The sequence below is a fragment of the Triturus cristatus genome, chromosome 3_2, assembly GCF_964204655.1.
Source record: "Triturus cristatus chromosome 3_2, aTriCri1.1, whole genome shotgun sequence".
Lineage (NCBI taxonomy): Eukaryota > Metazoa > Chordata > Amphibia > Caudata > Salamandridae > Triturus > Triturus cristatus.
The window spans coordinates 70,836,890-70,862,751 of record NC_140584.1 but is presented as its reverse complement, the minus strand read 5'-3'; the positions used below and the strand labels follow the sequence as shown (position 1 = coordinate 70,862,751).

At 47.7% G+C, this 25,862-nt stretch overlaps 1 protein-coding gene across 1 annotated transcript in view; it reads right to left on the bottom strand.

Annotated features, from left to right (window-relative positions):
• Window positions 1-24,917, bottom strand: part of SCN3B (sodium voltage-gated channel beta subunit 3) — a 941,302-nt gene extending 916,385 nt beyond the window's left edge. Inside the window, exon 1 of the mRNA XM_085647252.1 lies at window positions 24,691-24,917. The gene's annotated coding sequence lies outside the window, so the exon portion shown is untranslated. The remainder of the gene's footprint in view (window positions 1-24,690) is intronic.
• Window positions 24,918-25,862: the final 945 nt, after the last annotated feature.

The following is a 25,862-nucleotide window of genomic DNA, read 5'->3' as shown; positions in this document are numbered from 1 at the left end:
GTCGACATGTTCTCTGTCAGATCCGCCATCTATGGGCTGGATATTCGATTCCTAAGCATGACAGGCCCCCGACTTTATATGGCTAAATTACTCCATTTTTACAGTTCAGGCGAGTAGGCCCGATTCTGTCCTCAAAGCCTTTCCCTGCTCCCAGCCTCTGACAGCTTCAGCTTGAGCTCGCATCTGTACCCATGAACTTTGTCCTACTCCCTGTGCAGCTAACGGTGCCTGCCTCGGCCAGTTTTCGCCTGTCTGCCAAGAAGCTGTATTTCACCTTCGAATTATCTATTTTACTCTTCAGCCGATGCATTCCTGTCTAGTGATTTAAGTAAACATTTCCTCTGCTCACAAGCAAGGGACTCAGCCTTTCCGTCCTCCTGCGAGTGATTCATAGCCCTGCTGCTATGGAAAGTTTTCTGCCCCTCGCATCTCATATAGACACTTAGACGCTTGTACACGCACACACAGTTAGTATAGAATAGATTCTGTCCGAGAGTCCTTCCTTGTGGATAACATAGTTCTCTAAACATAGGATGTTAGATATGATTTGGGATTAGGTTGACTTGACCCCTCAGACTTCTCGTCTCCACATGCAGAGCTAAATGTCAAGTCCCCTTCACCCCCTAGTTGCACGTCAATTACACGTCATACTGCTGCGCGCGCATCTATGCTAAGTATTATCTTATAGATTCACCTATGTCTGATAATGCAAACCAATCATGTTTCTTTTATTCCTTATTACGCCTAGTTTCGATTACGTACCTGTTTTGTCACTTTTCTTATCAAATGTTACGCCTTTTACATTCGTTTCATTGTAATGTACTTATTATAAAAATACATGTCTATCAATAAATTATTGTACTTCACTTCCTGAACCCTCGTGGTGACGGAACCTGAAGGCCGCGACTCGAGTCGGCCATTTTGAATGGAATAAAGCCCATTTAGAAAACCTCTTATACCACGGATTCTGCCTCTTGTTATTTTGAGCTATTTTACTTTATTTTAAGATTCCGTATGAAATTCAGTCCGGTAATATTTATTTTATTTACCACAACTTGCTAAAATTAAAGATATGAATTTACCTTATATTCCTTCTATTCCCTAATTTGACAATTGGCAACATTAAACAAATAACAGTGAAGAACAGCTCAATAGTATCATGCAGAATGGTACATTCAACTGCACGCTTTTCAGTCCAAGCGGCTGTTTATTATGGTCAGTGGACACAAATGGTTCCTATGCTTGTTTTCAGAATTCCACACCATGGATTTAAAGCAGGCAGACTAGACCTTCGCTATTCCCAATCTCAACACTCAGGGATAGTCACCAACTATTCAGTAGGGAAATTGTGCCCACAATGGTTGGAACATTCCACACTGTCTGCAGTTCAACAACATCTCTCTATTTTGTCAGATGACATGGCTCTATCTGTATTCTTATTGGGTCCTAAGTCTATACGTTCTACAAGATTAATTTATGCCACTTACAATGAAATTTGGAAATTGTCGCCGATAGAAGCTGCTGCACATAATTTGGATAAAGAACTTGCTGTTGATGAAGTTCGTATTAATACGTTGTCCTCTCACTTTTTCTGCTTGAATAACATTGTGTTGTCTGTTGTTGATATTGTGCAAAATGACATGTCACTCACACCATGGGAAAAGTCAGCTTAGATCTATTATGCAGGTTAGTTGGACACTTCAGGGATAAAAATATGGCCCAGTGTCATGGTGTTATTTAAATTATGTGCACCTATTCCCGCATTTTAACCTGACACGCAAGCAATAGCTCATGGCAAACCAGATGCCACTTACACAATGTTCTACTTCGAGAAGTTAGAACAACTTCCTTTCACAATAGCTGAAACACCCTCCACAGTGTGGTTAATTCATGGCATAATATATTATACATCTTGCGTGAAACATTTTCTGGTAGGATAATATGAACCGCTGGGGGGGGGGAGTTTTCTTCATGAATTGTGGTCACTTCTCTTTGATTACCAAAGTGAACAGGAGGACAGAGAAGTATTCCTTACTGGAAATGAAAGCGATTCTTCTGTCGACCACTCACGTGTTTGTAAACATATTAGAATTCATTGGGCAGGTAACACTTCTTTAGCTAATTTGGCCTGTTTTTTAAAAGGGAGACCAGCACCTTCAATCCTCCCCCAAATTATTGTACTTTCCAATGGCAGCTACTGCATGTTAAATTACCAAGATTGTTGTGGGATGAGAGCCAGTATTCTGTATGTCCCTTCTGTTTCACAGATATTGACTTGCTGTAATAACATGCTTTTTCCTCCAACGCATAAGGTTTCTGATATTTCCCTGTGGCATTCCATTTGAACTCTGAAGACTGATTTCAACAATCAAAGCAGACTCAAAGACTTATTGTTTCAAAAAGAGGTGGCATTAACATCTGTTTGAGAAACTTTTGAATTACAAGTTGTCAGGATATCCATCGAAATATAGTTGCTTTTAGGCACCAACCTCCCACAGCATTCTGGTGAACTTGTGCATCGTATTTTTGCATTCTATTTTAATGCATCTAATACTGCTGGTATAGCACACATTTTTATAACAATTGGGACTGGCTTAGACAGTACCTTCCAGAAACTCTTTGGAGTAATACAAGTCTTTATACATTCTCTATTTTCAAGTGTTTTTAGAGGCACTCCCTTGGTGTTATTCCTCATTTGGGACATTTCAGTTCTATTTTTGCTGCTCTGCAATGGAAGTTCCAATTTGAAGCCCACTGTTCTTGGAATTACCAACAATCCAGCTGTGCCATGAGCAACTGATACAATTCTTTGGAGCCCTCTACACTGACTAGTTGTTGTCTTTCTGACCCGCCTTACCTGCATGCAACCAGTGTTTCATTGGCTCTAGTGTCCCTGTGATTGGGCACTTGATGTTTGATTTGCAATGTAATTGACTGTTCATATGGACATGGGCTGATTGATGAGTTTGAAAATGACCCACTTTTAGAGCTGTCCCATGAACTTGCAGTTGATTTAAGATGTCTGTTATGAGCCACTCCCTTCTTCGGAAATTGATATTTTGGCTCCTATGGTTCCGAACTCTGACTCTAACAACACCTGTGCAGCACGAGAAAATATTTCCCCAGCATTGGCTTCTATCTCTTCTTTGGAGCTACTGAATGGGGCTACTGTGGAATCATCGTCTGCGGAAGCTTAATCCGTTCTGGATTTAATAAACATGACTTTGTGGACGATACCTAAAGTGCCTCCGGTTTGAGTTAATTCGGCCACTTTTTTCAATTTTCATTTCATTCCTATTGGCCTATTGTCTAGTCTACTATATCTCACCGTATCAGATTGAATTTACTTGGCTTGTGCTTTTAATATTTTATTAGTAGCCAAGTTGCTTTCATGACCAAGGAGGGAGTGTAGTGATTTCTCTTCTGGGCCCACTTTGTTTCTCCCTTAGCTTTGTGTCTTAGAGGTTTTAGGCTGCTTCTGCTCTGCACAGCCACATATAATGCATTTCTTTTTCCAACGGGGTCCTATGCAGTACATGTTGTTTGAAATTCAGAGACTCTTCTTGGGATTTTGTCTGCACGTCTCACACAAGGTTGCTAGGAATATATAACAACATAATGTACTGTGTTCTTCATTGGGTCAGCAACAGCTTCTAACATCTACCCATAGCACAGTCACACAGCTGCATCTTCTAACACAATAGTTTATCATATAATTTGTGTCTCGTCCCCTTGGGGGCAGAGAGAAAAAGTCTGACAGAGATGACTGTTCTGTAATGAAAGCAGTTCCCGACATGCAGACCTGCGTAAACTAAGTACACAATCATGATGTGGAACACCTAACTGCATACACCAGGTATAAGTTTCCAGGCTTTTGGAATGTGCTGATTACTTACCAGTGATCTTTATTACTTTGAATCCAGTTCTTCCTCATCACAGCATTACTTCCTAAGTTGATTTACTTCCCAGATATATTGATTGCATAGCCAAACTAAAATATTCCACCCAACATGGTGCCCAACATGCATTAAAACTGAAGATGACACCATATCTTCCTGTAATTACTCACACAGAATTTAATTATAAAAAAGTCAAAACCAATAATAAATATTAGGGACATGGGAGGGCGGGAATTCAGAACTTTGACGAGGACTCGGATTAATGAAGATTACCCGTAAGTACCAAAACATTTTCTCCTTTTCAGCCTCCGTTGTTCAGTCCTTACTTACTGAGTCAATACCCAAGCAGAAAGAAAAACACTGGGTTTGAGTCAAACAAAATTATGCAAGACACAAAAGTGATGCTACATCTGTGTTTTAATAACCAAAACTTAAGCATTTAAAGATCATACAACTGAAGACAAAACACAAGACCCATAAGTTGTTGAATAAACACCTCCTAATTGAAGGTGGTAGTGTGTCACAAACATGAGAAGTGTAGCCCCGGGAGCCACACAGCAGATGTCTTACAAATTAGAGCCTTTGAATGCTGGCCAAGAATTAGAGAACCCCCTTGCTGATCTTCCCTATATTGAACCCAGAAGGTTTCTATCTTCCAGCTCATAAGCTTTGGAAATGGTCAATTTGACCCATCTGGACAGAGTTGAGGTAGATGCATGAAGCCCTCACCCCTCAAGGCTGAAAGGAACTAAAAGAAAATGGACTTTCAGAAAGAAGATGTCCACTCCAAATAATTTAAGAAGTCTGTGCAGACATCCAGAGTATATAGACTACTCTGGACATCATTCTCTGGACTTGGTTTGAAGACTATCAAGACAATGTATTTTGAACAATGGAAAGAGGTAGGTATCTTGCTCTTAGGATAACTTTGTCTGGAAAATGTTTTAGAAAAGGAGAAGAGGCTAGTAAAGCTCTCACTTCATATGGCTGTAAAAAACGCTTTAGCATTGGAAACATATCCCAGTTTGGAACCAATGAATATACCTCTGGTTGAAAAAACTTAACAATTGAGATGCCAACAGGACCACAGGTAACATGGTAGAACCACAAAATACTTGAATCGACGCCCAATGACCCCTTGATTATTTATACTGCTAATCCTAGCAAGAAACCACCCAGTAAGAATTCACCAATGTCATATGGGTGGCAATTGAAAGTGGATAGAGATATTGAAGAACACCAGTGTAGCATAAACTAAGACTCTGACTTAAATCTACAAGGTTTATTTTCACGCCCAGTAGTGACACCAGTGAACTTAGCTCAATGCACCAGGGATTAAATGTGAAAGACAAGTTATAGTAGTCCCGCAAGACCTCAGCCAATCCATAGTTGAAGTGCTGTCAGTGCTTTAGGGTTACTAACAGTCCCTAAAGATGGATTTCAGGGACACAATGGTAGATTGAGAAACCCATTTTTGCCCTTTACAATATGCGACGCAAAATCTGAAAAAGACATTGCAACAGTCTCATCCTGTTACTTAGCACAAATACAAATAAACCACACAAACTGTAATCCACTAACCTAGTAAGCTAAAACCTACTTCTGTGCTCTACACCAAGAGAGCACGGAGCAGCATAACTTGTATCCACAGTTTTTTAGGGAGAATCAATGTACTGCATACCTGTTTACAGCGAAATGCTGTAGTTATGAGCACTTGGGGGCCCATATTCCCTTGAGAAGAAAACACACATCATCTGCAGCTTCTTTCCTCACAGACTTGGCTCGTTATCAACTTTCAGCATAGATTAAAATGCAGCAGCACCATGACAATCTGGCAGTCAAGACCTTTTCTGCCAGGATCTTTCAAGAAAATCTGCGGTGACGGGCCTCTCCTCCCAAGTGGTCGATTCATACTTTATCTTATCTGAGATTGGAATTTCTAATATAAACTTAGGAATGTCTGACATAAAATGTATGCATTAACAGGCTAGTCGTAGACCCATTCTAGAAAAAATAAGGCAAAAAACATCAATTCTGATTACATAGTTTATGTGGTTATTATTATGTGACCTTGAAATAGAGATTTTTTTACACTGTGGAGAGCGAGAGAAAGTCGGGTAAGTTGCACGCGCCCATTTTCGATGCTATCACACATAAGCAACTGCTGCCTTAGAAGTTCTCACAAGGGAGTCTGGGCTTCTTACTCGGTCAGGATGTTGTGCTCTCCCTCTGCCCAATCCTGAAAGATGAGGGCATCCAGAGATAGTGGAGTAGATGCCTCACTCACTTATCGTGACATGCTTCATCATTGGTGCCTATCCACACCCGGGTAAGGTGATACTACCCAGGCAGACTCATCATCAGTCAAGCTTTATTCAATTTTTACATAAAAAACCATAAAAGCGTCCAATTAAAAACACATATACAATAGATAATTAAGAATGATTGCAAAATGTTCAGTTCTATAAGGTTAGGTTAAAAAGCACTTAATACAATTCCAACCTGTAAGCCGAACTCGGTTTCTATACAGATAGCTTTTCTGCATTTAATTGTACTTTTTAAGAATAATTCAATTGGTCTTGAAAAACATTAATTTTCTAAAAGTTGCAATGCTAAAAATGCTGGTCAACATTGTCTCAGACCCCACAATTTTAAAATAGGTAGAATCCACCTCCTCCTTTGTGTAATGTAAAATTTGCAAAATAAAACTACGTGCATTGACGATTGCAGAGACGTTTCGTCACATAGGCAGTTACTCAGTGTTTTTGACCAGTCATTTATTGTAGGGAAGCTTACCAATCGATGAAAGATACCAAGTCTGAGGTGAATCAGTACAAATCTATCACACCCACTCAGTATAGTAAATAGATAAGGCTGAATACCGGGAGTACTTAGGATCATTTGATTAGATTGTACTGAAGAACGTGATGCCTCAGCAACAAATCTGATTGCCTCCAAATGTGACATGCAAAATCTTTTAAAAACCTAGAGATAGAACACATAGAAGATGGGTCGTCATAGTATTCGGGATGGCCCAGATCAGTCGTAATTTTTTTAATATATTTTAAACAGCGAATCTCTAGTACCCCATCAAGCCTAAGGCTATCTTTTATAATATCGCAGTTGAAAGAAGTTTTTGTTGAGGTCCAGATCCAGTGCCATAAGAGAAAAAGTTGGGATTTTTTTATGTCTGAAATATATGGTATCCCTAATTCTGAGTGGCATATATAAGTTAAGTTTCTACAGGGACCTGCCAGCCGAATTTTTAAAAAGGCGTTCTCAACTTGCTGGATAGGTTTTACATCACAGTATCCCCACAACGCTGCACCATATATGGCCGTGCTGACACATTTAGCTCGATAAATGTGCAGCATCTCAACTGGGGGTCATCTTCTTAATTTCTTCGCAAAATTAACCAGAGCTGCCGTGGTTTTCATAAAAATAAATTTTCTTGTTTTGACAACCTGGCACCATGATCCCTTGTGGTCGAATAATATGCCTAAGTAGGGGTATATGGTAGTAGTTTCCACCTTTTTACTTTCGATAAACCTGTCCCTACGTTTTGCACTGCCTTTACCGCATTTCATTATAAAGGTTTTTGAGGTGTTCACTCTCAAACCCAGGTTTTTCATGTACTCAGTATAGTTAACGAGTGCCCATTGGAGACCCAGTTGTGTTTGGGCCATTAGTACTGCGTCGTCTGCGTAGAGAAGGGCAGTTATAGGGTGGTTATTTATTTGTGGCAAGTCCTGGCACTTCTCTACCATGATTTGCCCCAAACCATTAGTGTAGAGTGTGAATAGAAAAGGTGCCAGGACACAGCCCTATCTAACCCCCTCTCCACATTGAACAGTGCAGTACATTTGTCCTTGGCTCCATACCGAATCCTAGCTTTCGCGTTAGTATACAGCTGCATCAGAAAGTGTATTAGTGGGGCTCCCACCCCCATTTTGGCTAGAATTATCCATATTTTACCATGAACTACACAGTTGAAGGCTGCCGTAAGGTCCACGAAAGCCAAATATAATATTCCCTTTTTAAAAGCATGTACTTTCCTAGTAATATATGAATTCCTTGTTCACTGTGCCCAAGCCGTCGCGGAATCCAAACTGTAAGTCTGATAAAACATTATTGTCTTCCGCCCAATTCTTGAGCAGGTTGAGCACTATTCGCCCAGCCACCTTGACCAAGGAGTCCACCAGCGATATAGGTCGGTAACATGCTGGGTTCTGTCGGTCACCTTTTTTGTATATTGGGACCACGATTGATTCCGACCTGGTCTTTATGAATCCAGTTGAACAGCACGCTGCCAAGACCTGCGTTAGGAGTGGGCCCCATAAATCTAGATTAGATTTAAAGAGATCTATTGCTACTCCATCCGGGTCGGGTACCTTTCCTCCTTTGCCAGCTGTTATAGCACGGTTTACCTCATCTAGGGTAAAAACTAGGGCTATGGTGTAGGTTACCGGGGGGATTGTTCCCTGTGACATTAAGGAGGCGTCCGTGCTGCTTGCCACCAGTTCTTTTCTATACATGTTTGAAAAATACCCCACCCATTGCCCTTCGTCTATAGCGATCTCTATAGTATGTGTGTCTTGGGATGAAGGGAAAGGAGCTTTTGCTGCACACCAAAATACTGTACTATCTCTGTTCAGGATGGCTTCATGTAAGTTGGCCCAAGCTTTATCTTTTAATTCACCTTTACAAATTTTCGAAGTATGGTTATATCCCTTCCAGCACTCAATAATTTCGTTTCTGTTCCTTACTGGCTTGTGTAACACGTATTTCAATTTTGAGTAAGCTTTCGTGCATCTGGAGTCGAACCACCCTTGGTTGTTCATGAGCACCTTTTTAGATTCCACCCTTAGTACATTCCTTATTTCACCTGTAATCTCTGAGTAGGATTCAAGAATGCCGACATGTGGTGTAGTCTCATCTAAGCAGGTTAAGAAAGAGTTATAACTGTTTGCCACGACTTTCTTGGTAAACTGGATTGGATCTACCTTATCCCACCGTAGAGAGTAGCCATTAATTTTGTCCACTACTCTCAGCAGCATGTACTAATTTGCACTGAGGTTTACGCACTTTATTGGGGAGGGATACATTCACACTCAGTGGAAAATGGTCACTCATGGCATTCTTGTGTGTTCTGTGGCCTATGAGTCGTGTAGAGTATTTATTGGATAAAATTATGAAATCTTTAATTGTGTTCAAGCCATTCCCGTTAAACGTCTGAGTAAACGGGATTTGTGGGGAACATAGATCATTAGCAAAACCTAAATCAAATACAAATAAGATCTCATTTCAATAGTCCCCATAGATTGAGTGAGGAAAATAGGAACAAATATTATTGTGGTCATCTAATAAATCCACAAGTTCCATTTCCACTTAATGATCACAATGCGGCGTTAAAATACCCGCCCCATCCAAAGAGAACATCTTCTACATTTTCATTCTGTAGCTCATTCAAATCATTCATTATTTTTTTCAAAATTACCACCCTATGGTCCTTCGGGGCGTTGTTATAGAAATATATCAGTACAATACAGTGTTGTTTGTCTGCGTACATGACCATGATTTGATAATATGTCTCTATTCTTATCAGAGATATTTTGAATGCATTCACCATATTTGACACGTATATAGTAAGATCACCTTTGGGCCTATAATGTACAGACCGAACTGCCGCACTGTGAAAGGTCTTAAAGCCGTTGATAAAAGTTGCGTCCACCACCCAGGTTTCTTGCAAACAAAATATGTTAAATTTCCCAACAAATTCAGAGGGGATTTGTCCACTTGGATCGTAGCCCTGCAATGTTCCAAAATAATATAGAGATATTAATCGCCTTGTCAATGCTTTCAGTTGCTCTCTCAGTTAATTCAGTAGTAGGCAAGAATACCTGATGTCTCGAGCCCGTGTCTCGAATAGGTCCTGCTTCCCTCCAATAAAAAGGAGTGTCAGATCTGGTGGGAATGATTTCTGCTGGACTATCTCTGCCATCCATTGACTGATCGTTATGATGAATTATTCTTCCCTCTGACCTGTTGGCTTCGCCTAAACCCTCTTGGCTACTGGGCTTGATTTTGTGGTTGACCTGCCACTCCATTACCTGGGAATTATTCAATCTTGCTTCAATCTGGGCGACTCTTTCAGCTAGTGGGGCCAGTGAGTTTCTTAGGAAAGTATCTAGTTTTTCCACTAGTGAAGTAAGAGTCCCAAGTTCGTTAGAGGCTTAGCCTTAACCCTGCTTCCTACGTCAAGTGAGGCTGTTGTTTTAACACCTGTGGTCAATTTTTTATGAGATTTTAGTGGCAAGCCCCTAATTTCCCTATTAATTTTTTCACTTCCAGCAGCGCCCGCTTTTAACTTACTCACATCTGTCGGGTTCCTTGGGCGTTTCAATGGGGGCTGTGTGTCAGGTTCCTGATCACTAAGTGTTATATGATCTGTAACGTTTTATATGCAGCCATTCTGGGATGGTATATCCCTTGGGGGGCCAGAAGGAGAACCAGCCAATACAAATGGTAACTCATTGGGTTCCACTAATTCCCCCAATTTTTCTGAGTTCAATGTCTTTTCAACAGTGGAAATCTGCTTCTCAATGGCCCCCATTGCCCCTGTAAGATAGTTCATGAGCTTTAGGTGTGATTTCCCGTCCGCCTTTGTTGAGGGTTGAGGCTGATTAGTAGAAGCCTTTCTCTTCCCCATCGTGTAATAACAAGTGTTCAAAACAATGTCCACCAGTATAAATTCAAAGTAGTGGGGTGTGAGGAGATTATGTGTTGTAATAAGCTACATTATACGAAAGTCAAGAAGGAGATAAAAATTGGACAATGTGAGGTGCGGTGCTTTCCCGCCCCAGAGAGAGTCAAACTTTGCTTGCGCAGTGGCGCTATAACAGCTAACGTTGGACAATTATTGGAGATTAAAGGGATACACCCCACAAACAAATCCTGTAAGTCCTCACTCATCTCTGCTTTGCGCAGCCTTTATGCTACAGTCCCTCGAATGTCTCTATTACCGCATTCTCTTAGAATCAGTCAAGCAAGATCTGTAAGAGAGCTGGGTACCACGAACCAAGAGAGGGGGCCAAGTCCACCCTCCGCCGGACTCTGACGGGCCAAGAAGGGCCTGTCTTGGCCCAGTCTTCGCCTGGGCCGAGCCCAAGCATGCCCTGTGCACATCCCGTGCTGCGGGACACCTCTGCTGATGAAATAGTGCTCCTGCACTGATCCCGCCTTTCACCAGGGCTCGGGCAAAAAGTGCTACGTGCTGCCAAAGTTACACGGAGGGTCCCGCGCTGCAGGACGACTCTGCCAATGAAATAGCACTCCTGCGCTGATCCAGTCTTTCACCAGGGCTTGAGCAAAAAGTGCTGTATGCTGCCAAAGTTACGCTGAGGGTCCCGCGCTGCAGGACGCCTCTGCCGATGAACTAGCACTCCTGCACTGACCCCGCCTTTCACCAGGGCTCGGGCAAAAGTGCTGCGTGCTGCCAAAGTTACACTGAGGGTACAGGGCGCACTCAACCATAAATGGAATGGGAGTTCTTAGATAAAGCAAAACTGGATAAGCAGGGATCCAGATGAGTGATATGTTAAAAATGCCTCAAGGTATACCCAAATGCTATGCTTTATTCAGAGGGTACCTGTGTTATGGATAAAAAAATTGAATTTGTTGGGTTTTACTGAATTCAATCATTCAGTTTTACCCCTGTTACTGTTTCAGCCCTCTCAAGGAGCCCACGTGGGTCTGGGGCCTTTGTCAGAGCTATATTTAGTGTATTCCTGCTTCTTTATTGTGCACGCACACCATGCACATTCGTGAGGCCTAAGGCTCTCAACTGTCTTGGTTTTGTCTTCAGTGGATTTTCTAAGAAAAGATAGAGATAGAGAGACCAATATTACTTATCTCACCCATCCTGACTTCTTATTTGTGTCTCATACATTCTTAATGTTGGACCGTGTTACAGTATTTTTATACATATCTTAGATTGGTGATTGTTAGAAATGAGGGGGCTCTGGTTGACGCAGGTGTGAACCCACAACAAGCAGGGACCCTTTACTTCTTCTCAGGGCGAAGGATGACTCCCCAGAATAACCCCTGCTCACCCTCTAGGTGCGTGGCGCGAGCAGTCTAGGCTAAGTCTCAGGCGTACACGGTTAAGCAAATGCAATTACACATACAGTAACCCCTTGTATGCACCACAAACGGACACCAATCAGGAAGTATATAAAAATAAGCTTTTATGTAGATTCAGCAGATTCAAATACAAGGCCCAGTAACGTTGAACTGATGGGGCCACAATTCTTGGAAATACGGTAAAGTTCTCTTTGTTACGGAAAGTTCTTTAGGCGGGCACAAGGTAACGGTAGGCCTCAGCGCACTTCGTGCTGAGGCGGCGACCGGGAAGCACACGGCAGATGACAGGGAAATCAGAACACGGACCCTGGATCCGATGCGAGCTCGCGGTCGAGTTCGTAAGTACAGTACCTTGTTTCTTGACGCAAAGGCGGGTGCGGGATTTCAGCGGCTCTTCGACAGAAGGGCGAGGCGGCGTCCGGGGCTCCCACACTTCACGATGGGGGTCTGATCTTCAGGCTCACGGCAAGAGCGGGGTGTTGCAGGTGGCGGGCGAACAAAGCGGGGCAGCCGGGCACGCAGATACGTCCGGGCCGTCCGAGGCTTGGAGATGCTCACAAACGCCGATTCCGGCGGGAGGGTGAAGGTGCACAGCGAGCCTCCGAGCGAGGTGACAGGGGCAGCCCAGCACAGCGTAGGGGGAGCGGCTCCGATCGAGCGAGGCTCTTCCCAAGGCGGGGGCGGCTAAGCCGTCCTGGTCACGGCTCAAGGAGGGACTGGGGCACGAGGGTCACAGCTCCGGCGAGGGAAAGGACACCACAGTCCAGCGGCAGGCGAGTGAAGATCAGGTAGAGCCCAATGGTCCTGGGGCTCAGTTCAGGGGGCAAGCTCAGTTCCAAGCCCTTGGAGATCGTTTTGGAAAAGCACAAATCTTGAAAGTAAAAGTAAAGTAAAAGTCTTCAGCAACAGTTTCTCTTCTCCCCTTTGGCAGCAAGGTCACCACTGCAGGCCAATCCCCCAGGACAGGGACAGTCTTCCTCCTACAGCTTTCCCGGTGCCTCCTCCTCAGGCAGAGATTCTTCTTGGTCAAAAAGCGGATCTAGTTTCTTAGGAGCAGGGCTCCTCCATTTATACAGCATATCTTTTGTTCTCCCAGGCCAGGGGGGCCCTTGCCTAGTTCAGTCCGGTTTTGGAGCACTTTGTTTACGCGATGCAGGCTTCTTCTTTCAGAGTGCAGGGCAGAGTCCTCAGACGCTCCACAGGGGGCGGAGCCGGCATTGAGGTGGCAGAGCACTGTCCTATTCAGAGCCTAGGAGCACTCCTCCCACCCATCTACCTGTCGATCGTCCTACTCACCACCAGGCTACCTAGCCCTGCCCATCTGGGTTCCCCCAGCCCTGTCACTCACACCAGCCAGACATCAGATACACATCACGCAGAGGCGGCTGAAATGTTTAGGCAAGCAAAGGCCAGCTTTCTAAAAGCGGCATTTGCAAACCCGGAATATTAAAATAAACCTTGCGAAAAGATGTACCTTATTATTCCGAGTTCAGGCATACTAAACTCGATCTTCTACCATGTTCCCTGGGTCGGTTAGGATCATAGGGTGTAATAATCCAGGCCGCCCATACTGGCCTATGAGAACAGGGTAGCCTTGCAGTAGTGAACAACAAGATGGCGGTCATTCACTACTAGGACATGCCACGCATCTAGGCTTGTCCTACCTTACGCTCACAACGCACCCTGCCCGTGGGCCTACCAGAGGGGTGACTAATATGCAGCTAAGGGAAGGTTTCAGGGACCGGCAAGTGTGGGCACTTGCCAGTCAGCATGTCAGTACCAGACTGCACGCAGGTTCTGCGATGGCAGACCTTAGACCTATTTTACCGGCCGCTTCTGTGGGTGGCACAACCCGTGCTGCAAGCCCACCAGCGGTGTTTGCCTTTACATGCCCTGGCGCTCCTGGCGCACTTTACTGGGGTCTGACAGTAAATCAAACAATCCAATCATGGAATCCAACCAACATAGACAATTTACATAGGGAGCACTTGCACCGCGACACTGGTTGGCAGTGGCACAGCGCGCTGAGCGGCCAACACCATAAAAACACATGAGGTACAGCGACAAAAAGAGGAAGGGAGACTCACGCCAAGGTGCCAGGTCTAACACGTGTCCCCTCCAGCTGAAAAGTGGGGAGAACTACCCTACCCCTGGGAGTTCCTCATCACTAAGGCGGAAAAATCTTGACAGACCGTCAGCATTGGCGTGATCTGTACCAGGGCGATGTTCCACCGTGAAATCCATACCCTGTAGGGAAATGGACCACCTCAACAGCTTTGGATTCTCACCCCTCATATGCATCAACCATCTGAGGGGCCTGTGGTCCGTCTGAACCCGGAAGTGAGACCCAAACAGGTAGGGTCTTAGCTTCTTCAGCGCCCAGACCACAGCAAATGCCTCACGCTCAATAGCACTCCACCTCTGTTCCCGTGGAAGTAACCTCCTGCTAAGAAAGGCTACGGGTTGATCTAGGCCCTCCTCATTAATCTGTGAAAGAACAGCCCCCACACCATGCTCTGAAGCGTCTGTCTGAACGATAAACTCTTTGGAGAAGTTGGGAGCCAAGAGCACGGGCGCCGTGCACATAGCAGTTTTCAAGGCCTCAAAAGCTTTCTGACAGGTGTCAGTCCAAATCACTTTCCTGGGCTGCTTCTTCGAAGTCAGCGCTGTCAAGGGGGCAACCATGTTGCCATACCCCTTGACAAACCTCCTGTAGTACCCGGTGAGACCTAGGAAGGCTCTCACCTCCGTCTGGGTTTTGGGCGCCTCCCAATTCAGGATGGTTTCTATCTTGGGCTGAAGGGGTGCCACCTGGCCACTCCCAACTTGGTGTCCCAAGTACACCACGGAACCCTGCCCGATCTGGCACTTACTCGCCTTGATCGTGAGGCCTGCCTTGCGCAGCGCCATCAACACTTCCCAGAGGTGACGCAAGTGTTCCTCCCAAGTGGAGCTGAACACTGCGATGTCATCCAGGTAGGCTGCACTGAACGAATCCAGCCCAGCCAACACCTGGTTGACCAATCTCTGGAAGGTGGCAGAGGCATTCTTCATCCCAAAGGGCATAACCCGGAACTGGTAGTGCCCATCTGGGGTGGAAAATGCTGACCTCTCTTTGGCCCCCTCGGTCAAGGCGATCTGCCAATACCCAGACGTTAAATCAAACGTGCTGAGGTAGTTGGCAGCCCCTAGCCAATCGATGAGCTCATCAGCTCTGGGGATGGGGTGTGCGTCAGTCCTAGTGACTGAATTGAGTCCTCTGTAGTCCACACAGAACCGGAGTTCGGGTGTGGCTCCCGGCGCTGCAGCCTTTGGGACCAAGACCACGGGGCTGGCCCAAGGACTGCTGGAAGACTCAATTACCCCGAGGGCAAACATCTTGGAGACCTCCTCCTTGATGCATGTCCTCACCCTGTCAGTCACCCTGTAGGCCTTGTGCCGCACAGGTGGACTATCCCCAGTGTCCACATCATGGACGCACCAATCAGTGACACCAGGGACCAGGGAAAACAGATCAGAAAATTGTCCCAGCAACTGGCGACAATCATTCTGTTGCTCAGGGGTCAGGGCGGAAGAGAGGATGACACCATCCACTGACCCATCCTGCTCCTTGGCTGACAGGAGGTCAGGAAGAGGTTCGGTCTCCTCTTCCATCCCAGCATCTGTTGCCAAGAGCATGCCCACTTGGGACCTCTCCAAGTGGGGCTTGAGACGGTTGACATGCAGGACCCTTAAGGGGTTCCTAGGAGACTTCAGGTCCACCACGTAGGTAACAGGACTCTTGCGCTCCACCACCTCAAAGGGACCGGTCCACTTATCCTGGAGCGCACACGGCTCCACGGGGGCCAAGACCCATACTTTCTGTCCAGGCTGAAGCTCTACCAGAGTGGCATTCTGGTCGTACCACCGCTTCATCTCCTCCTGGCTGGCTTCCAGATTTGCCTCAGCAAGTTGCCTGAATCGCCTAGTCTGATTCCTGAAGGCCAGCATGTAACTATATACATTCTGGGGAGGTTTCCTGGGAGATTGCTCCCAGCCTTCCTTGACCAGACTTAGAGGTCCTCTGACTGGGTGACCATACAGAAGCTCAAAGGGACTGAACCCCAGAGACTTCTGTGGCACCTCACGGTAAGCGAAGAGAAGGCATGGTAAGAGGACGTCCCACTTACGCCTCATGGGTCCTTCTAGGCCCATTATCATGCCTTTGAGGGTTCGGTTGAATCTCTCAACCAACCCGTTTCCTTGGGGGTGGTAAGGTGTGGTGAACTTGTAGGTTACACCACACTCTTGCCAAAGAGATTTCATGTACTTGGACATGAAATTGGTACCTCGGTCAGACATCACCTCTAGAGGGAATCCCACTCGGGAGAAAATTCCCATCAGTGCACGTCCCACCACGGGGGCCGTCACTGTCCTCAGAGGAATGGCTTCCGGGTACCGGGTGGCATGGTCCACCAGGACCAGGATGAACCTATTGCCCATCGCTGTCCTGGGGTCCAGTGGCCCGACAATGTCAATCCCCACTCGCTGGAATGGGGTACCGACCACAGGGAATGGCTGGAGTGAAGCCTTCTGCTTCCTTCCACTCTTTCCACTTGCCTGGCAAGTCTGGCATGTCCTGCAGTGAGTATCTGAACTCCTGCGCATTTGAGGCCAATAAAAGTGGGTGACAAGCCTTTCAAAGGTCTTGTCCTGCCCCAAATGCCCTGCCAATGGCACATCATGAGCCAGCCCCAGTAGGAAGGCTCTGAAGTACTGGGGTACCACCAGCGCACGGGCTGACCCAGGCTCAGCAACCTTAGGCTCTGTATATAGGAGGTCGTTCTCCCAGTAAACGAAATGTGATCCTGACTGATCACCTGCGGCCTGGTCTACAGCCTGCTGCCGCATACCCACGAGAGAAGGGCACTCCTTCTGTGCCTTGCAAAAGTCCTCCCTGGTGGGACCCCCTTCCTGCTGCCAATGGGTCAGCTCCGGTAGGTCTCCCAGTTCAGCGATCTGCTCCCCTGTAGGCTCCAGGGCATCCCCCTCAAGGTCTGCTTCCTCCTGGACCGTGGGAACTTCAGGGGCCGGCTTCACGCGCCCCTTGCTCCTTCTGTCTGAGGCCGGTTCCTGTGCCTCCCTCTCAGGCTCCAGGACCTCTTGAGTACCTCTACTGGCTGCCATGGACCATGTGGTGACACACACCCAATCCGGCATACCCAACATCTCCAGGTGAGCACTCCGCTCCACCTTAGCCCAAGGTGAGCTCTCCAAATCGTTCCCTAACAAACAGTCTACAGGCATGGCGGGCCTCACAGCTACCTGAAGAGTACCAGAGACCCCCCCCACTCAAAGGGAACCTGAGCCACCTTGCAGTGTCTCTCTGTGTTGTCAGCGGCAACAACGGGGTAGAATGCATTGGGGACCACCTGCTCTTGAGACACCAGGTGACACCTGACAGCTGTCACACTGGCTCCTGTATCTCTAAGAGCTTCCACCCTATGGCCATTTATGGTCACCCACTGCCTGTACTTCTTAGTGTTCTCAGGCAGCTGGGTTGGAGGGACCACTTCACGGTCTCCTAGCGAGACCAGGGACATCTCTGCGGGACCCCACCCACCTTGGACATCCCTCTCCTCCCCCAAGGCTACACTAGTCACCTGCCGGGGTGGAGCACCAGTGGGTGCTGGTTTACCAAACAATGGACACTTTACATCAGAGGCAAAATGCCCCAAATTGTTACACCTGTAAAATCTGACGGGCCCCTTCTGAACAGGAGGACCTGTCGGGGCCCCGGTCGGTTTCTGGGGTGGGGGAGGCTGAGAACCCTTCCCTTGGTTCCCTTGGGGACTATTTTGGGGTCCTTTTTGGAACTGCTTCTGTTTACCCCTGTCCCCCCCACTCTTCTGCTGGGGACCCTGCCCACCTTTGGCGGAATCTCCCACGGTACCCTTGTGGACCCTGGTACTGACCCAGCGGTCCGCCTCCTCAGCAAGCTTCCTCGGGTTAGTCAGCCTACTATCGATCAGGTGCTGGCGTAGCTCAGGAAAACAATTACTGGACAAGTGCTCCCATGCCATTAAATAAAGAAGCCCTTGATAATCATTCACCTTACTACCCTTTACCCAACCATCCAGCGCTCTGCAAAAGAAAGTCACATACTCCACATACGTACTATTGGGAATCTTAGTGCAACCCCTAAACCTCTGTCTATATAACTCAGGGGTCAACCCATACCTAGCCATCAATGCTTCCTTCATATGGGCATAAGAATTATGAACATCAGCAGGTAAATCTAACAGTGTGTCCCGCCCTTCACTCAGGAACCGTCCCCACAACCCCGCTCCCCAATCTTTCTCAGGGACCCGGTGGGAAGACATGGCTACCTCGTAGGCTCTGAACCACTGCCCGATGTCGTCATTCTTGAAGAACTCCTTCACTACATCGTTCGGAATATAAACTCTTGGTTCCGCCGGTACTGGCGGTGTGCTGCCACCAGAGGGATTAAGCTCCAAACTTTTTGCTTTCAGCTCCAGCTCCCTCAGCTTCATGTCATGCTCTAATTGTAGTTTCTTTTCTTCCATGGCTAATCTTTGTTTTTCCATATCCATCTGCCCATGAAGTTTTGCCATCTCTACTTCGTGTGCCCGGGTTGCTGCCCTGTCTGCCAACTCTTCTGGCGACAGGCCTCTGCCAAACTCATGGACACTTTCTGGTGGAACCATTTCCACCTGATTCTCTGGTGCCTTTGACTCATACCAGGCCCTCAGCGCCTTCACGAATTGTTCCTTCTTTTTCAATCCAGTTTGGGCAATTCTGAACTTGGAGCAAAAACCTTTCAATTCTTCATTGCTATAATTCCGAAGTGCGCTTTCTTCCCAATCTATATCCTCAAATACAGAGATTATAGAAGCTGCCCTTCCGGCGGGAAGTGAACCAGGCATGGTTCGAACAACGGAGATTCTTGGCAAAACAAAAACAATTGCTAGTCTTGTGGCTGTGTTACTGGTCTGCTCTCACTACGTGGTGATCAGTGATTCACTATACGCAAACCACAAATGCAAATCCGTAAATCCTCAACGCTGCCACCAATGTTAGAAATGAGGGGGCTCTGGTTGACGCAGGTGTGAACCCACAACAAGCAGGGACCCTTTACTTCTTGTCAGGGCGAAGGATGACTCCCCAGAATAACCCCTGCTCACCCTCTAGGTGCGTGGCGCGAGCAGTCTAGGCTAAGTCTCAGGCGTACACGGTTAAGCAAATGCAATTACACATACAGTAACCTCTTGTATGCACCACAAACGGACACCAATCAGGAAGTATATAAAAATAAGCTTTTATGTAGATTCAGCAGATTCAAATACAAGGCCCAGTAACGTTGAACTGATGGGGCCACAATTCTTGGAAATACGGTAAAGTTCTCTTTGTTACGGAAAGTTCTTTAGGCGGGCACAAGGTAACGGTAGGCCTCAGCGCACTTCGTGCTGAGGCGGCGACCGGGAAGCACACGGCAGATGACAGGGAAATCAGAACACGGACCCTGGATCCGATGCGAGCTCGCGGTCGAGTTCGTAAGTACAGTACCTTGTTTCTTGACGCAAAGGCGGGTGCGGGATTTCAGCGGCTCTTCGACAGAAGGGCGAGGCGGCGTCCGGGGCTCCCACACTTCACGATGGGGGTCTGATCTTCAGGCTCACGGCAAGAGCGGGGTGTTGCAGGTGGCGGGCGAACAAAGCGGGGCAGCCGGGCACGCAGATACGTCCGGGCCGTCCGAGGCTTGGAGATGCTCACAAACGCCGATTCCGGCGGGAGGGTGAAGGTGCACAGCGAGCCTCCAACGAGCGAGGTGACAGGGGCAGCCCAGCACAGAGTAGCGGGAGCGGCTCCGATCGAGCGAGGCTCTTCCCAAGGCGGGGGCGGCTAAGCCGTCCTGGTCACGGCTCAAGGAGGGACTGGGGCACGAGGGTCACAGCTCCGGCGAGGGAAAGGACACCACCGTCCAGCGGCAGGCGAGTGAAGATCAGGTAGAGCCCAATGGTCCTGGGGCTCAGTTCAGGGGGCAAGCTCAGTTCCAAGCCCTTGGAGATCGTTTTGGAAAAGCACAAATCTTGAAAGTAAAAGTAAAGTAAAAGTCTTCAGCAACAGTTTCTCTTCTCCCCTTTGGCAGCAAGGTCACCACTGCAGGCCAATCCCCCAGGACAGGGACAGTCTTCCTCCTACAGCTTTCCCGGTGCCTCCTCCTCAGGCAGAGATTCTTCTTGGTCAAAAAGCGGATCTAGTTTCTTAGGAGCAGGGCTCCTCCATTTATACAGCAAATCTTTTGTTCTCCCAGGCCAGGGGGGCCCTTGCCTAGTTCAGTCCGGTTTTGGAGCACTTTGTTTACGCGATGCAGGCTTCTTCTTTCAGAGTGCAGGGCAGAGTCCTCAGACGCTCCACAGGGGGCGGAGCCGGCATTGAGGTGGCAGAGCACTGTCCTATTCAGAGCCTAGGTGCACTCCTCCCACCCATCTACCTGTCGATCGTCCTATTCACCACCAGGCTACCTAGCCCTGCCCATCTGGGTTCCCCCAGCCCTGTCACTCACACCAGCCAGACATCAGATACACATCACGCAGAGGCGGCTGAAATGTTTAGGCAAGCAAAGGCCAGCTTTCTAAAAGCGGCATTTGCAAACCCGGAATATTAAAATAAACCTTGCGAAAAGATGTACCTTATTATTCCGAGTTCAGGCATACTAAACTCGATCTTCTACCATGTTCCCTGGGTCGGTTAGGATCATAGGGTGTAATAATCCAGGCCGCCCATACTGGCCTATGAGAACAGGGTAGCCTTGCAGTAGTGAACAACAAGATGGCGGTCATTCACTACTAGGACATGCCACGCATCTAGGCTTGTCCTACCTTACGCTCACAACGCACCCTGCCCGTGGGCCTACCAGAGGGGTGACTAATATGCAGCTAAGGGAAGGTTTCAGGGACCGGCAAGTGTGGGCACTTGCCAGTCAGCATGTCAGTACCAGACTGCACGCAGGTTCTGCGATGGCAGACCTTAGACCTATTTTACCGGCCGCTTCTGTGGGTGGCACAACCCGTGCTGCAAGCCCACCAGCGGTGTTTGCCTTTACATGCCCTGGCGCTCCTGGCGCACTTTACTGGGGTCTGACAGTAAATCAAACAATCCAATCATGGAATCCAACCAACATAGACAATTTACATAGGGAGCACTTGCACCGCGACACTGGTTGGCAGTGGCACAGCGCGCTGAGCGGCCAACACCATAAAAACACATGAAGTACAGCGACAAAAAGAGGAAGGGAGACTCACGCCAAGGTGCCAGGTCTAACAGTGATTTACTATCTTGCAACAATCTTCCCTGTGAATCTCTCTTTAAAATCAGTGAAATTGAGTGATCCCGTGACTATTTTCGTTGATGTGGTTTGTGATCCAATTCTATGCATCTATGTGCTCTGATTGGTGGTGAACTGTATGATAGGTCCAGATTCATTCTTAAGGGTGGTGGTTTGTCTGTGCTGTTCATGTTCTATCATTCCTCTCTGGATCACCTCCATGTTGTGTCAATAATACTTAGACACACTAGTGCATGGGTACTCACAAACTTTCTCTCGGGGGGCAAATTTACAGTGGGGTTTGTGGCTGAGGGCCGCACCGGTGGGGGCGGGGTCAGTGGAGGAGGGGGATAGGGCTAGAGCAAAAAAACACTGTGACTATAAGGTGGAACACAGGCCCATGCAGTGGACGCCTTCGTCCACTGAACCACCAAACCCGGCATACACACATCTTTCTCTCTCTCTCTATGTCTCCCTCCCTTTCTCTCTCTCTCTATGTCTCCCTCCCTCTCTCTATCTCTCCCTCCATCCCTCTCCGCCCCTCTCTCTATCTCTCCCTCTCTCTGCCTCTCTCTCCCTCTCTCTGTCTCCCTCCCTCTCTCTGTGTCTCTCTCCCTCTTTCTCCCTCCCTCTATCTCTCTCCCTCCCTCTCTCTCCCTCTCTCTCTCTCCCTCCCTCGCTCTCCCTCCATCTCTCTCCCTCTGTCTCCCTCCCTCTCTCTCCCTCTGTCTCCCTCCCTCTCTCTCCCTCTGTCTGTCTCCCTCTGTCTGTTTCCCTCCCCGGTCTGTTTCCCTCCCTCTGTCTGTCTCCCCCCTCTGTCTGTCTCCCCCTCTGTCTTTCGCCCTCTGTCTGTCGGCCTCCATCTCCCTCCCTCTGTCTCTCTCCCTCGGTCTTCCTCCCTCTGTCTCTCTCTCCCTCTGTCTGTCTCCCTCCCTCTCAGTCTCCCTCTCTCTCTCTCTCTCTGTCTCCCTCTTTCTCTGGCTCCTTCCCTCTGCCTCCCTCCTTCTGTCTCCCTCCCTCTGTCTCCCTCTCTCTCTCTCTCCCTTGGTCTGTCTCCCTCTGTCTGTCTCCCTCTGTCTATCTCTCTCTGTCTCCCTCCCTCTGTCTCTTTCTCCCCCCTCTGTCTCCCCCGGACTCCCTCCTTCTGTCTACGTATGTCTCCCTCTGTCTGTCTCCCTCTGTCTGTCTCCCTCTGTCCATCTCCCTCTGTCTCCCTCTGTCTCTCTACCTCTGTCTCCCTACCTCTGTCACCCTCCCTGTTGCCCTCCCTCTGTCACCCTTTGCCTCCCTCCCTCTCTCTCCCCCTCTGTCTGTCTTCCTCTGTCTGTCTCCCTCTCTCTCTGTTTCCCTCTGTCTCCCTCTGTCTGTCTCCCTCCCTCTGGCTTCCTCCCTCTGGCTCCCTCTGTCGCCCTCTGTCTGTTGCCTTCTGTCTCCCTCTCTCTGTCTCCCTCCCTCTCCCTCTGTCTCCCCCTCTGTCTCCCTCCCTCTCTCCCTCTGTCTCCCTCTGTCTGTCTCCCTCCCTCTCTGTCTCCCTCTCTCTCTCTCTGTCTCCCTCTTTCTCTGTCTCCCTCTGTCTCCTTCCCTCTGTCTCCCTCCTTCTGTCTCCCTCCCTCTGTCTCTGTCTCTCTCTCTCTCGGTCTGTCTCCCTCTGTCTGTCTCCCTGTGTCTATCTCCCTCTGTCTCCCTCTCTCTGTCTCCCTCTCTCTCTGTCTCCCTCTCTCTCCGTCTCCCTCCCTCTCTGTCTCCCTCTCTGCCTCCCTCCCTCTGTCTCCCTCTCCCTCCCTCTGTCTCCCCCGGACTCCCTCCTTCTGTCTCTGTCTGTCTCCCTCTGTTTGTCTCCCTCTGTCTGTCTCCCTCTGTCTGTCTCCCTCTATCTGTCTCCTGCTATCTGTCTCCCTTCATCTGTCTCCCTTCATCTGTCTCCCTCCCTCTGTCTCCCTACCTCTGTCGCCCTCCCTGTCGCCCTCCCTCTGTCTCCCTCCCTCTGTCTCCCTCCCTCTGTCTCCCCCTCTGTCTGTCTCCCTCTCTCTCTGTTTCCCTCTGTCTGTCTCCCTCCCTCTGCCTCCCTCCCTCTGCCTCCCTCCCTCTGTCTCCCTCCCTCTGCCTCCCTCCCTCTGTCTTCCTCTGTCTCCCTGTCTCTGTCTCCCTCCCTCTGTCGCCCTCTGTCTCCCCCTCTGTCTCCCTCTACCTGTCTCCCTCTCCCTCTCTCTCTGTCTCCCTCTCTCTCTGTCTCCCTCCCTCTGTCACCTCACCCCAGCTTCCCGGGCACACACACAGCCACACGAGTACTTCACAGGTCTTTAAAACTTTAAACGACCATTTACTTGTTAATGAGGCTTTGACCAGTTACTCGTTAATGAGGCTTTGTAGTGAATCGCCCGGCCCACAGAGCAGAGTGTCTCGGAGTCCGCGCTGCTGCGGCAGTGTTTGCCGACATTTTTTAATGAAAAAAAAAAAACACAGGTACAATGTCTGCAAGGTCCGTGGGCCGCACAAGAAGGCTTGCCGGGCCGCTGGCTGCCCGCGGGCCGTACTATGAATACCCGTGCACTAGTGCTTACCCACTGGTATTACTTTTCAAGCGGGATGCGGATCAGGCAGGAGATGCCGTCTTGTAGTCAAACACTTTACGAGAGAAAACACAGGGGTGTTAATATATGGCGTTTTTTTTTCAATTATATGCATATAAGGTGTTTTATATTGGAAGTTTTTTTTAGAGTCCCATTTTATTTATTTCTTGTTGATAAACTTAGTGTCTTTCATATTAGTAATCTGCTCCAAAGCTCTCAGATGGTAATATTACAGCAATTCTCCCTGCTCGCTGTTACCCCTTATCATCGCACTTTGACGTGTTTAGAAATCATAGAGAAGCAGAAGTGGTACATATCGCTCTGCCCCCCTATGCGGCAACTATATGTGCTGCTGTTCAAGTGACACATGGGTTTTTTACCCTCATCCTAGGGACTGGCGGTGTACCATAAGAACAACCAGAGCACAAGTCCTAAAAAAAGAAGTGGGGGGACGCTGACGTCACGACAGGAAGTGACATCACAAAAGGTGGCTTGCACCATCAGACTCATTGCCTCCCCTCGCTCACCCCTTAGATGCGATTGCATCAGAGAAGCCAGCTCGTGAGCAGAGTTCTGAATGAGCTCTGATCTCGCCCCAGAGAGGCCAAAGAGTGAATGTGTGACTCCATTTGCTCCAGTTATCAAACTCCCGGTAAAATAAGTGGGGGGACGCCGTCCACCCACGTGGTACCCAGACTCGAGCCCTGAGAACAACTGCCGTGCCCCCATATATACTCATGTTATCACTCACTTTGTCAATGTTTTCATCGTGCTTTGATATGTTTTTTAAGTTATGGAGAAGCAGGAGAGGTGCATGTCGCTCTTCTCCATGTGCGGCATATATTCGGGCTGCTGGTCAAGTGGCAAGCAGGTTTCTCACTCTCATAATAGGGATCGGCCGTGTTCCCTCACATGTACTCATTCCATCAATTACTTCGTCAAAGATTCCAGCACCACGGGATTACCTCGGTGACTCCGCTGAGACCGCCGCTGAGTGCTGGGTTTGGCGCTGTGGGTCTGTTCATAAAGCGCTGTCGCACTGCTTGTTGCTGCGTCATTTGGCCACGTCTGTGTTTTCCCACTGAATGTTGGGAGATAGAGTTCCGTACTCGGAAAGAATGGGGTTACGAGTACGAAACTTCGGTTTTTACTATTTTGGCCATTCCCGTTCGATGTGTGAAAACCCCAATAGTGTCTTTTTAAATATTCATTTTCAAAATCGTGTTATTATTTTCACTTGTTAGGTTTGGTTTCGTGTTCCCCAATTGGAGGTATCTTGTGGAACCTTGTTCGTGGTTAATAAAGTTTTGTTCATGGACAAAAAAACATTTAAAGTGAATATTGATGGTTTTGAGACATTTAGTAAATGTGTCAAGAAGACCATGCCTTCCCTCTCCAGTTAACCATGTTGTTAGGGAATCGTATTCATTTCTAACCCCCTAGATATATGTATTTCGATTTACAACCGACCCCTAGTACAGCTGCTAGGTTGTTTGATATTACTTAATGTATCTTTATTGGTGTGATTCCTGTGTACTCGTAGCTAGAGGACTGGACCAATAGTGTATGTGTGTTTTTCGGTTAATACAACCTCTTAGACACTATGCATATGATAGATGATATTTCTGTTTTTTATTGTATATGCTTTCTTAATAGGATTTTTATACCAAGGTGGTCCATGGTTTTGCGTCCCCTAGTAGTGCTAGATAGGCGGTAAATCCATCTTTGTTCTAGCTTTAGTAGTTGTTTATCATTTATGCTCATAGGTAATTTCTCAATCACGGTCCATGTGAAATTGTTCTCTGTTTGGCCCGACATTTGGAAATGGCGCATCACTTTTGTGATATTTTTTTTTCACACTAAAATGTGCTTTGGTGTTCGTTGATACGTGATTTCATTTTACGTGTGGTCATGCCTATATAT